The following is a 14,097-nucleotide window of genomic DNA, read 5'->3' on the forward strand; positions in this document are numbered from 1 at the left end:
AAGAGCCTCGAGTGAAAGACCTTTTGAAAATCCAGACTGACCAGATCTCCCTTGGTCCACACACTTGTTGAGACCTTTCAAGAGTTACAACAGGATATCAATGTGACTTACCTCTACAAAAGCTGCATGGACCCTTCCCAGCACATCATAGGAGAGTTTTTAGCAACTTGTACGTGTATTTGTGTACAGGACATCCTAGAGCATTGAAATTTGGCTATGCTCCTTTCAAGGACTGATACCAGGAAGCTCTATAGATGATACAGAGGAAATCATATTACTATGCAAAGCAACCCATGGGTGCAAACCAAATCATTCTTTCCCATTTTTTTTTTTTTTCTGGATTCATCATAGATACTAGGTAAGGTATGAGAGGGCAATAATTTTTTAAAAAATGTTGCAAAAGAAAAAATTGCAAAAACATTGTTGGATTTAAGAACCTAAGCACTGAGGACTAGAATCTGGTGTAACTTCTGAATACATCTGAATACATCTCATTCTCCTCTCCTCTCCTCTCCTCTCCTCTCCTCTCCTCTCCTCTCCTCTCCTCTCCTCTCCTCTCCTCTCCTCTCCTCTCCTCTCCTCTCCTCTCCTCTCCTCTCCTCTCCTCTCCTCTCCTCTCCTCTCCTCTCCTCTCCTCTCCTCTCCTCTCCTCTCCTCTCCTCTCCTCTCCTCTCCTCTCCTCTCCTCTCCTCTCCTCTCCTCTCCTCTCCTCTCCTCTCCTCTCCTCTCCTCTCCCTTCTTAGTGAAACTTGTACGTAATCTCTAGGCTTTAATGGAAGTAAAGAATGGTAATGAGGCCAGCACTGAAATATTAACCGAGAAATGCAAGACTTGAGGGGAGATTTAACTCTTGCAGAACAAACATAAATTTTTTTATGTTCACTCAGTTCTTTCCTGCAGAGACTTCCTGAAGCAACAAAAAAAAATTCTTACAAGTTAAAAACTGTTCCTGTTTCTTGTTTCAGTATTTCCATACTCTGTGATTATTGAAAAGTAGCATCTTGATATCTTTTTGGAAAAATAAAATATAAAAAAGTTTAACCAAAGCAAATAATGCTTCCCTGGATTTACAGACTCCCTTAAAACCTAATCTTTATTTGGCTTTGCTTTTTCTGTGGACCTGGGTAAAATATAGACTACACTAAGGAGAGTCTGTTTATTTGATACCTCAGAGACTTCCTTGACGTGTGTGAAAATGATCTCTGTGCCAAGGATGCACAAACCTATGTGAGATGAAATAAGCAGAAAAAAAAGTAAGTTGAGTGATTTAAACTCGTCGAGAAAGAGTGGTGTGCATAGGAACATTAGCTTGTGCCTTGAGTGCTACAGAGAGATGCACTACAATTTAACCTCTTGCCATTGATCCTTCACTGCTTGGTGAATCTGTCAGCTGGGAAAGATGGAACAAATCTGATACTAAATTCACAATGCACTCAAATGTGCATGGAGAACACACTTTATGGAAATATATGTATCTAGCCTGATTTATTTATTTATTTATTTTAGTTGCTGCATACAACTCATCCTGCTGAATTCAAAATACCTCTTGTGAGTAAAACTATATATATGTGTGTGCACATCTGCAGAATCCAGACTTAAGTGCTGACTTTGTCCTACAGAACCTAGTATTTCTAAATGTATCCTGTTTGTGTTGTTTCTTCTTCTTCTTCTTCTTCTTTTTTTTTTTTTTTTTTTTAACAGAAAATCATAATCTGTGATTTATATTCTGTGAGGTATTATATTTGCATTCCCCCATCATACATTTTATTGACTGCAATGATTGCTTCAAGGAAAGTGTATGCTCCTTTATTTTTCAGCAGAACTTGGCTTGGATGGCGCATCTGGTTTTCAGTGCAGCCGTGCTTCTTACCCAGTTTTCCAGCTGAGCCGAGTGAGGTGTAAGAAAGTTACAGGTGTATGAAAGTTACAGGTTAGGCCCAATATCATGGAACAGGTTGGAGATTCAAAGAGGATTAAAGCCACGGGCATTTAGATCCTGGAATTGTTTGACTAAGCCTCATTTGGCAAAATGAATCTGAGATCCTTCAACCTGAGGGCAATCTGAAATACAGATTTGAGCACAGGTCTGAGTGACTTTGATTAGATTTCTGTAATAGTATGTAAGCCAGAAGACTCCTCTCCGTGCTCTGAATGGGGATGACTTCTCAGTATACAGTTCAAACATGCCACTTCTGCAGGCGCTAGATTTTACTTTGCACCCAAAATACCCATGGGAAAAAAAGTAAATGTAAACTTTAGCTTGCCTTTTCCTGGGGCTTCTTGGCAGAGAGTTCAGAAGGGTATTCTTTCTAGAGGATTGTTCTCACTGGCCTCTCTAATTTTTAGGGTTAATAGGTTGCATTAACCCTTTGTGGAGTGTACAGTGTCTTCACGTTTGCTGGTGGGGTGTTTCACTAGGATAATATTGGTGTCTTTTTACATGGCAAAACCAGAACTCTTCAATAAGAAAGACTGAGAGAACTAAATAGCAGCTAAACCGGTAGGATTCTGCTGAAATACTTTTTCCAATTAAATTTAGTAAAATGTAAGAAAAAAATCTCTACCTTTAAAAAGCATTTTAAGATCAAAGCTGCTTTACAGTAAGATTTACTTTATGGATTAATCCTCTTAATATTTTAGAGTCATTAAACACCCTTTGCATCCTTTGTAGTAAAAATGCAATTTTCTGATATAATCCATGGAAGAGTTTGCAACATCTTAGTTTTGAAGCCAGAATGTTTTATTTTCTTCCTCTCTAGTCTCATCTGAAATTTCCAGAGGTGTCTATGACCTTTGCCTCTGTGGTAGTAGCTGTTCTCCCAGCTACAGTCTTTGCTGTCACAAATGCTATACAAGCAATGAGGTATGCTGCCATGTGCTCCAGAAAAACTACAAAACCAGTAAGGTACGGTGCCCTCAGGTAGTTGTCATCACTTGCTGGACGTCTGCATGGGCACATAACACGACAGCATGCTCTTCAGTTCTCGAATGAACCCTCGTTCATGGGTTCATTTTCACCCCATGTGTTTATTTGTAGGAGTGAGGCCTCCTAAAGAGCTTGCTAGCAATTCCTTTTGGCTTTTATTGAATAGAGAAACATTTGCAACAAATGAACTTTTATTCTTGGAAAATGTATACTTTGCCATCTTCAGTCTGTCCTATTCTTGCATTGTATGCCCCTGTGACTCTATAGGGAAGATGTCTTGGTGGAAAAGAATATTAATAAATGAATGAGCTATAAATAAACAAAGGGAGACCGCTGAAAGAGGAGTGAAGCTGTTTAAATGAGTAGGACACCAAAGTAGCATAATTGTTTCCGGGAATAATCCCTTATTACAAAATACTTAACTTTTTCCACATTTCAACTTCTGGATACAATTGTCCTTTAACACAAATTTTAGTTCAGAATACAGCATGAACTTATGTGGTTTCATCTAAAGCGCTGTGGAATTTGTTTGCTTCATGATTTTTCTTTTTGCAAATTGTTATTTATTACCATATGAACAGTATAGAAATACATTGTAAATGCTTTTATTCAAAGTTAAAATAAAAAAAGGAAAATTCATCCTACCACAGCCTATCACTGTAGCTTCACAGAGTCTTGATCACGTTGAATCAATGCATGGTGAATTTTTTTTTTAAATGAATTTAGGTGGCTCTCCTAAAGCTATTCTGATTGAAGTTAGTCAATCTGAAATATTAGTGATCATATAATTTAACCTGCATGTCCTAAATTCAGATTTATTTTTGGCATGAAATGCAGAAAACCAACTTTATGTATTACTTGTTTTACTTACATATACTGTACCACATAAGAAAAATCAATTCTGTCTATATTCATTTGGCTTGCAGAAGGCCTCAGTTTGGCAGCATACTTAATCTAATTTGCCAGCTTTATAACACATTGAGTTCATTTTTTTTTTTTTTTTTTTCTCAGTACATATGAGGCTAGGATGCCAATTTATTAGGAAGAACACAAAAGTGTTGGACTACAATGGACTTTCTAAGTCACTAAGAAGTGCATATTGCAGTTAGTTATTACAGATTGTTCAGAATATAGTTTCTTTATTTTTTAGAAAAAATATTTTAGTTCTCCTATAAAATAGTTCAGTTTATTTTTAGCTTAATATATGATTATTTTACAGCATTTGCTGATCTTATATTGATATTGTCTTGCAGTTTAAGCAACTTCTATCATTATTGACATTGAAGTTCCCTGTTGTTTTTTACTGATAGCATTTACATCTGCTTTCAACCTCCTTTTTGTAGGGTATATAAATCAATTTGTCTTAGCCATATCCATCCTAGCAATCCACACCTGTTTCAATATGTGTTTTCAAGCATGACTGGGTCTGTATGGTATTACAGAGGTGGTTTCATAAAAGTGTTGTATAATGAAGTCTGTGTTTCTGCTGGATAGGGAAATATTTTTTCCTCCATATACATTTAGGGACACATTTTTCTTTCATGGTGACATCATAGGAGTGGTTCTTGGTCCTCCTGTTAATGATTGACTCGTTCTTTCTTCTGCTACTCATCAAACTAAGGAAATCCCAGCCTATGACAAAAAACCTTATGCTTGGCACTGCTGAAAGCTAACTGATTTCCAGAGCTCCATGCCTTATGGTCATCTGGTTCATCTCAACGTCCAGTCAGAAAAACAGGGAATTGCCTCCTGTCTTATGCCACTAAAACCCACCAGCAGTCTCAGTAGTACTGGTGAGTATCCAGAGGATCTACCATTACAATCACTGGCAACTTCTAGCTTCATGTCAAGCCACACATTGTCTATGACATACACATATTGCTGATGGTGCACAGGACATGCTTTTTAGGTACCCCACTCTTTGACACTCCAGCTGTCCTCTTGATTAATGGGTCATTCTGACATTGTTTTTTACACCAAAGGCATAAAGGAAAATTTATAATTTCTTGAAGGACTCTAAGACAACCTCCCCTCTCAACCAATTGTTTTGTTGTCAACACATCCTTCCCTGTAGATAGTTTCTTACCATCTCACAATAGTTGAATTCAATTTGCATTTTATACAACATAGTCTTTCCCCATATGACACTGTATAAAGAACTTTAATGAAGTCCAGATATATGAAAAGTGGTTCATTTCTCTTGTTTGAAAATCTGTTATTCTCAGACATTCAACCCATCTTACTTTATACCCCCAAATTTCCACTTTCTTCCATGTCTTTAATTTCTTTCTTACCTTTTAAGCGTGTGCTAAAACCTTGGGTGAAGTTTTGTAGTTCAAAAGTCTTTAATTGCCTAGATAATTTTTTTCTATTTTCTCTTTTGACAAGGTATTCTGTGTCTGGTATTTGCCAACCATATAGACCCAGTGTGTCTTATTTTGAATTATATGTCAAATAGGATCAAAAACCAAAGTACTCACCGAATCACAAAGTAGTATAATGCACCCGACCTGGAACCATGAAAAGACAAGCTCATTCTGGGCTTAGGAGGGGACTTAGAGAGGCTCACATCATCAGATATTCCTGTAATAACCAATATGAAGGCATACATTTTTTAACTATCTAAACTTAACTATCTAAACCTGGCCAAACCTCATATGATAAAGAAAACAAAGACAGAAGGAAGACACTGATTGCAGAATCTGAGAGATGACATTTTTTAGCAAACTTCTTGCTGATATAAATGCAATTGTGTTTGCTGAAATTCAGAAAGTGCTCATCTAACCTGAGTAATTTTTAGCTGTGGAGCTCCAAGATCTGTATATCCTCGTCTATGTTCTTGTAATATTCCCACCCTACTTTAATTCATTGGCCAGTTTCAACCAAACTGGAAAAGTCAGTAGTAATCAGAAAACTTTTACCTCTCTGGAAGTTTGAAGAGATGGAGGAGAGAAGTCAGCATTGTTGCTTAGGGAAAAGTCAGAATACATAAATTGGTACCACAGATAAAGATATATTGAAAAACCAGTGATGGGCAGAGTTTAAAATGAACCTTGCATTGGACAATGTGGGCCTTGTATTGGACAAGGAGGAATCCAAATATCAGATTATGTATTACTACTCTTTCTGTCCATGAAACAACTAGTTTAAAACTGGTAATTGAGCCTGACTTTTGCATTTACCTTCAGGCATTCTCTACATTGTACAGATACCTCCTGTCAAGTGACCATCCTTGAGAAAGGCTCTATTCAGGGTCATGGGATTGCAGACTTTTGCCCAGTAAGTGTCCCAAGGCTTTCTTGATGGTAAGACAAGGTTTTCCAGATGGTAGCTGAGCTAAGATTAAAAAAATAAAATGAAATAAAATCTTCTAATGGCCTTCAGCTCTCAGGTTCCTTCTGCCTTTGTTTGATGTTGTCTGGAACATTCATCTGGATAATTTAATTCTGCTGTTCTTCCATGCACAGCTATGCAGTAGAACAATTGTCTCAGGAATAAACAAAATCATGTATGTCTTTGTTTTTAACAGCTGTCAGGTTATACCTCCATGCTTCAGTGGTCATATTAACAACAGGTTATGTGGTTAAATTGTCTCCTTTCTATTGCTTCATGGTTATAATATGCCAAACACTTAGGGGAAAAAAAGCCAACTTTTTTTTTTTTTCTTTGTTGCAATTGTGAGACAGGATTTTTCTTTTCCTGTTCATCCTGGAAAAGGATAGTTTTTCCACTCCTGTTGGCTATGCCTATGGCATTTACTCCATTTACTCTTAAGCGTTTAATATCTTCTTTTCTTATGTAGCCTGCCACGTTTCAAGTTATCAGACATTTGGCAGAAGTGTGAGTCTGTGAAATCTTCCCATAAACTTATCTTCTCATTCCTGTTTTTTTTTTTTTTTTCATTTGTTCTTGGCTTAAACTTCTCCTTATTGTAGACGAAAACTCCATAATAACTGTGATTTGTGGCTAGGAGGTCTTTGCCATTACTTTTGAATGAAAAAGGCTGTACAACTGTTTTTTCTGATTGGAGGTAGGAACTTAAAGGAATGATTGAGTTAGCCAAGAGGTTGCTTGGAGAATGGGCTTAGAGAAATGGCCTGAGGGAATGGGATTGAATTCATTAGCTTCAAATTCAATAGTATCGTACTAGTTACTATTACAAATTTGGGACAGTATAGTTAAACAAGAACTACATGAACAGGGTAGGAAGAACTGGCTAGACGGCAGTTCTTGCAGAAGATGTAACTAAGGATTGTTTTGTATCATGATTTGTATAGAGTCACAATTGCCATATTTTTCAAAAAAAAGATTTCATACTTCTGTTTGTAAACTACTTTTTGCCTGGAAGAAGTGTGAAGAAAATTTCTGCTCTGTTCCAAAACAGTTAAGACTCAGCTAGAGTACTGTGTTTGCTTTTGGGCCTTTCACCTAAACAAAAAAAAAGGAAGAAAAAAAAAGTAAAAAAAAAAAAAAATTCATGAAAAAAATCCAACACTGAAATTAGTGAATCAAAAAAAAAAAAAAAAAAAAGGAAAAATGTGGATTACAAACTGAAGCAACAAAGATAGAGGCTAGATAACAGAAAAAACTTTCTAACAGAAAGGATAGTGAAGTGCTCGAATTATTTGCCTTGGGAGCACTAGAATATAGTCTGGAGCTAGAATAGCTTAGACAAACATCATTCAGGGGTGACATAGAGAGGGTCTCAGAGAGAGAAGGTGAACCTGATTATCTCCTGAGGTCCCTTTCAGGCCTTCCAGTCACTGTGGCTTAGCTGTCTTATGGAATACTAGCTTGTAACATAGCCCTCTATTACTGCACTGAAATATGTACTTCTAGAGTTAAATAGGTATTTTCAGATCACAGCTGGTTTAGTTAAATACGCATCATTTCTAGGTTAAATGTTGTTGAGTTCAGAGAAAAAATACTATCATGAAAAACATGAAATGAGCCAAGTTCAAAATGCGTATCAATGTTGAAGCATGCATAAGAGTTGTGTGGCATCTTCTGTCTGATTTGCAGATGACATATAGTATTTATAACCTGGTTTATAGATCGAGGCATTGTTTTCAGATTTTTGAGCAGATGAATGAAGTCCCAGTGAAGAGCACTCCTGATTTCCCCAAGACGGCAAGCAGGGCTCAGGACTAGCAATACTTTTACTGCTGACAGACATATTAAACAAGAGAGTTGACAGAAGAATCTTCTAATATTTACCTTTTATTCAAGGACTTCTATCTAGCTCAAAAATTAATAATAACCTTCAGGAAAGTATTTTATCCCTACTTCACACAGGGTGATATTGCAAAAGAAAAGAAAGTAGACTCTAGCTTTGACCTTGAGATCCAGATGAAATTTCTCTCTCTGATATATTTCTGTTTTGTCCCAGTTAGACCAATGTTTAGAGAAACACTGCTACATTGTATTTGCTTCCTTTATTTGATGACTCCTAAGAGCCGTCAGGAGTAATTGCTTACATTGCTTCTGTCTGATGAGGATGTGGCTCAGAATTTATATTTATTAACAGAAATGAAAATAAATACTGTAGAACAGCTACACAAATGTACTATTATTCCCACACGCTTTAAATAGCTTAAAAAGCACTGCTCTCACTGTGTTAGGTTTTCAGTGGCTGTAGATATTTTTTGACTATTATGAGATTTGCCATTCATTGTCCTGAACTCAAACAAAAGTCTCTGGGTTTGAGTTGCCTCTGACTTTCCCCACTGTCTGTTTGAAGTAACCTTGTTGGAGGCTGTGGAGTTCTGGCTAAAACAAAACAAAACAAGAAAAAAAAAACCAAACACAATATATGAGCATAGCTACTATGGCAGAGCTGGATTCTGACCTTTCATGTGTAAGTGAAACTGATTTCAGTTCATAAAATATCAATGAAGTTGAAAAGAGATAGGCAGAGAAACACTGCTTGCTTCTGAATATGAGTAACTGCTTTTGGAGCTCATATGCCATTTGACAGTGTACAATTGTTGGAAAGGAGAGTGTGTTAGTGGATGATTTGTTTATATTGGTTTTAGTGGAAAAGCATTTGTTTATGCTCACTATAAACTCTGGAAGAACTTTGGCTGTAGTAATCAGCCAGACCAATAGTGGGTTGCCAGGTCATGGTAGAACAATTTTATAAAGCTGCCTAGTATGAGAATTGCCCTTTCCATCTTTCCGCTCTCCTCCCAGACCAGGATATATGGTATTTCTCTCACAGTCCCTTATAGATTTTTTTCACTCTTTCTGGGTTATTTCTGTGCTGAGGAGCATTGCAGGCCCTGCCAACACCTCTGTAAGTTATTTCATCCTGTTGTGCTGTCTTCTTGACATCTCATGACACGTTCATTCAGTAAATCCTTTGATCCTCTTTCACCCTCTCTTTATAGTGATGTATCTATTAAGACTTCCTACGGCTTTTTTTTTTCCCTAGTAAAAAAGACTGTAACCCCTTTTCTACTGGATTCAGCAGTTTTGTTTCTGCAGGGCTGAAACTGTCAGCACATAGTGCAGGCACAACCACAAGTGCATGCCCTGAACAGCCCAAATCCACCAGCTGGGACTCCAGAGGAACGGTGGTGATTTGGGCTTGTGGGATGCACCGTAGGAGAAAGTCCGACACACATTTAGCAAAACACACGGCCTGCTTGTATGTTTGGCAAGGACTTCCCAGGCTTGGATGGGGACTATCTCTGTTCAGAGGCGTTGAACCCACTGCCAATAGGTTGCTTTATGTACAGGCATTGTGGGGAGGATTATCGTTCTCCAGAGGTCCTAAAAGGTACAGTTATGAAAGGATTGGTAATGTTCTGAGCTGGGGTTCAGGGAAGCAGGTAGAAGCAGAGTGGAGATTCAGGGCTGGGGGAGGGCAGAGAGTGTAGTTTCTTGAAGAAAGTCTATAAAACAGACAGCAAAATTATGAGCAAAAGCAAAGCTTCAAGTGAATGCCTTGAAGAGAAATGCGTGCAAGCTGGTATGGGTGTTTTTTATTTTATTTTTTTAACAGTACTTATGGGTTTACCAAACCTGTTAACTTTAGTACAAAGTAGCAGCTGAAATGCTTTATATCCAGATGTTTGTGATTAGAGAGGGAGCCCTTGGGCTGAAGGGTGGGGTGAGTTTGTGCACACCACTGGATTTTAGTAAGATGCAAAGTAGTTTTGGAGCCTTAGGAGAATCAGGATTGGTCACAGGGTGGGTGACTTCCCATAGTGGGGATTATTAGTTTTTCAGAGAAGGCATAGCTCAGTTTTGACATGTGATGTGAATAAAGGCCTACAGCTGACTTAGGCTTGAGACATGCCAGGTACTGGGAGACAGAGTATCATGGGTATGAATGAAGGGTGCTCGTCTGTCTATAAAATTCATTGTTTAATTGTTTACTTGTTACTGAAGCACCATTTCTACAGACAAAAAAAAAAAATAAAAAATGTTTTCACCTCATTCTTTTGAAATCTGCTACTACATCCTAGACTCATGCCCTGGTCTTCTTGCCTGTGAGAATCACTGAATGACGTAAAACATGCAAAAATGTGCTCCTGGCCATTAGGTCAAGGCTCCTCATGACATACCAGCACTCTGCCTGGTGCTGTCATGTGCTTAGCTCTCCCATAGCCTGTGGTGGTTTCATACTGATAGGCAGCTCATCTCCACCACATTGCTCTCTATATTGAGTTCGCATGGTGAGGTTTTGGTAGCAGGGGGCTGCAGGAGTGTCCTCTGTGCACAGAGCCCAGCAGCTGCCCTAGGTCAGATCAGAGCCAGCTCCAGCCGGCTCATAAAGTGACCCGCTGCTGGCCAGAGCTGAGCCAGGGAGCAATGCTGGTTGGGCTTCTGGGAGAGCAGATTGAAGGAAGGGGGAAAAAAAGCCTGCTGCAAAACAGCAGCTGGGAGAGAGGAGTGAGAAGCAGCCCTGAAGACCCCAAGGTGAGTGCAGCAGGAGGGCAGGAGGTGATCCAAGTATGGAGCAGAAGTTCCCCTGCGGCCTGTGGAGAGGCCCCTTGTGGAGCTGGTAGATCTGGCCTGAAGGAGGCTGCCAAATGGCCATATTTTTTTCTGCATTTCTTTACACTTCGGAGATACCTTAACCACCATGCCTTGCAAGAAAAGCAAATCTGTCAGTCTTCAGCTATTCCGGATATATAAACCTGAGCAAAGCTGCTCAATGAGAGGCTGGATGCCACTGGAAGCAGACCTCTATCATGGATTCCTTGGCTTTAAGCATGTTTCAGCTTTGACTTGAATGATGTTGCTGTTCCCTGTGATCCTTGCTGTCCACCAGCAGCTGGTTGCAAGGAGGACACTATGAGATACTGTGAAGATAATCACACTGATATTTTCTTGTAGTTTCCCTTAGTATAACACATCAGGCAGTAGGGCTGAGGAAGCACACCTGTTTGATTCTAAGTGGCATCAACTAGAATGGTCTGGATAATTGGCAAGTGAAAATCCAACTGTCTCACTGTAATTTAAAAAAAAATATTTTTGCCCTCCCACTCCATTTGTTGTGTTTTGTTTGTCTTGTTTTAAACCTGGATGATGAGTTCTTCCTGAATGTCAAGGAAATATTTTCTTCTCCTACGGCTGGAAGTTTTCCTGTTTTCCTGTTCATTTTGTTCTTCAGTGGGGTGCCTCGTTATTGTTTTATACAAATTGGCACTGGTTAAAAAGAGAGGAAAATTCAGTATCAGTCAAGTAGGTGGACCAGGATTGTTAATTTAAACTCTGCTATTGTGATACTTGATAATCCACCTCTTCTTATTTCCTGCCACCAATGTGAAGATTTTTGAAATTCCTCTCTCCCTGATAGGAACTATACTATCAATATGTAAGGAACCAGGATTTTTATGTATTTTCAAGCGTTACAGTTGGAACAGCTGAGTCATAAATATTCTTGAAAATCTCACCCTGTTTGGAGACTGCATTGTAAATATGGCTGAGAAGTCAAATGGTATTTCCAAAACGATCGACCTTTTGCAGACAAAGATTCCTTTAAGCAGTGTTATACCTGTATCAACAAGCAAAACCACCTTTTGTTGTGCAACAGCACAAACACTTCGTGGTCCTAATTATGTAGATGACATTTCCTTTGAAATGGTCTCATGCAAGCACTTAGGAAGAAAAAGAAGAGCTTGCCTCTGTGACTGAACTTGTTCTCCTCCTCAACAAATGTGCACCCCATTCTTCCTCTCAGGTTCTGATGAAGCCTTTTGTTGTCATCAAACCCTTGACATTCTTCCTTGGAAAGAGAGGCAAAGCGTGCATTCAGTGGTCACATTGAAGATGAATGTGTTGGAAAGTTTCGATTGCTGATTTGCTATTTTAAGTCCAGATTGTGCTTTGTTGGCTCTTCTGGGACATTTGTCTCACAGTAAGGGACAAAGATTTAAGGGGTGCCTGTTTAGTTTTTCGTCTGTAACAATACAGAATGTCAGCTTGGCTTAAGCAGATGCACATGTAACCAGCCCCATGGCACTGTACTGAATAAAAACCCAACCATCACTCTTCCTACAAATACTTGAATATTTAAGTGGACTTAAGGGAAGGGAAACAATAAATGAAAACCTTCTAGAATATGAAACTGGTCTGCTCTTGCCTCATGTTATATTTAGAAATAAAAACATCTTTAAAAGTCTCCTCTTCAAATTTTATTTTTTATTTTTTATTTTATTTTATTTTATTTTATTTTATTTTATTTTATTTTATTTTATTTTATTTTATTTTATTTTATTTTATTTTATTTTATTTTATTTTATTTATTTTTTTATTTTTTTTAACCTTAGCACTATTAGGGGATTCCCATTTCTAGGTATTTTCCTTGTGTATATGACAGCTTTATAGCAAAAGCCAATTATATGTCATCTCAAATCCCATTATTTTTCCCACTAATCCAATTAGCTTTTCATTAGATGTCTTAATCTAAATATATCACATTCTGGATTCAATTACCTTAAGTCTTTTCCCCTCCCACTGTAAGGTATCCTTGTATTTTAAATGCCTCTGCTCTTGTCTACACGATAAGCTTGCAGAGGCAAGTCCTATTCATTGTTCTGTATTTAAGGTATTACCATGCTATTATACCCAATACCTTTTAGCTTGTTTTTTATTAAAATAATCTGTATTAAAATAATGATTTAGAATAATGCTGTGTATTTATGTGGAAAACACTTTGAAGCTAGGTCTTAGCACTCGAAAGTTGTAAAATACTTTACCCTGCATATAGTCTATATGCAGCACTTGTTGACTAAAAACCTTGTCCAGTGAAAAAAAAATAAGTCTGTGGCTTGCTTTAATGGAATCAAGACTATTTGAAATCTTGAAGTTGTGCATGCACTTACATGCTTGCTGAGTTAAGTGCCAAGGATTTACCTTACATTTTAGTTGTAAGGGTGGCAGTATCCAGCCCTAACCTATGGTCTGATGATGTTATGGATGTCTTGTGCCTGAGGTCTGTCTCACAATGCGGAGTAGTCTAGCTGAAGCTAGCACATTACTTAGATTGTCAGTATTTATGGGATAAGTCGCTGATGGTCCCAATCCTGTCAACACATCTGCATGTGTTTAATTTGGGATTACTGGTGAATTTACAATGCAGTGCATATGCAGGAACTGGCAGGATTTGATGTCTTCATTTGTAGCTACTAACAGATATTTTTTTATATACCTATTGTACTTTATTATTATCATTTTCAGTAATGAAGATGTTTACTACAATCAGCAAACATTTGCTGAAACTAGGACACTATTTATGAGCAGTAACCAAAATTCTTGCAAGTGCTGGTACTATTTATTTTGTCTACAACTAACGTTTTTCAAGAACCCCTGCCATACTGAATGTTTCACCTCGAGCTAGTGCACCAGGCTGAACCTCAGACGCATAGTTTTAGAGACAGTGGACATGTACTTCCCATGAGCTATTCTTTTCCCACTTAAACATGAAACATTCTGGGTAAGAGGAATTTCTGGAAGAAATTCTTTACTATGAGGGTGGTGAGGCCCTGGAACAGGTTGTCCAGAGAAGCTGTGGTTGCCCCATCCCTGGAGGTGTTCAAGGCCAGGCTGGATGGGGCTTTGAGCAACCTGGTCTGGTGGGAGGTGTCCCTGCCCATGGCAGGGGGTTGGAACTAGGTGGGCTTTAAGGTTCCTTCCAACCAAAATCATTCTTTGGTGCT

The sequence above is a fragment of the Anas acuta genome, chromosome 2 (genome assembly GCF_963932015.1).
Source record: "Anas acuta chromosome 2, bAnaAcu1.1, whole genome shotgun sequence".
Classification (NCBI taxonomy): Eukaryota; Metazoa; Chordata; class Aves; order Anseriformes; family Anatidae; genus Anas; species Anas acuta.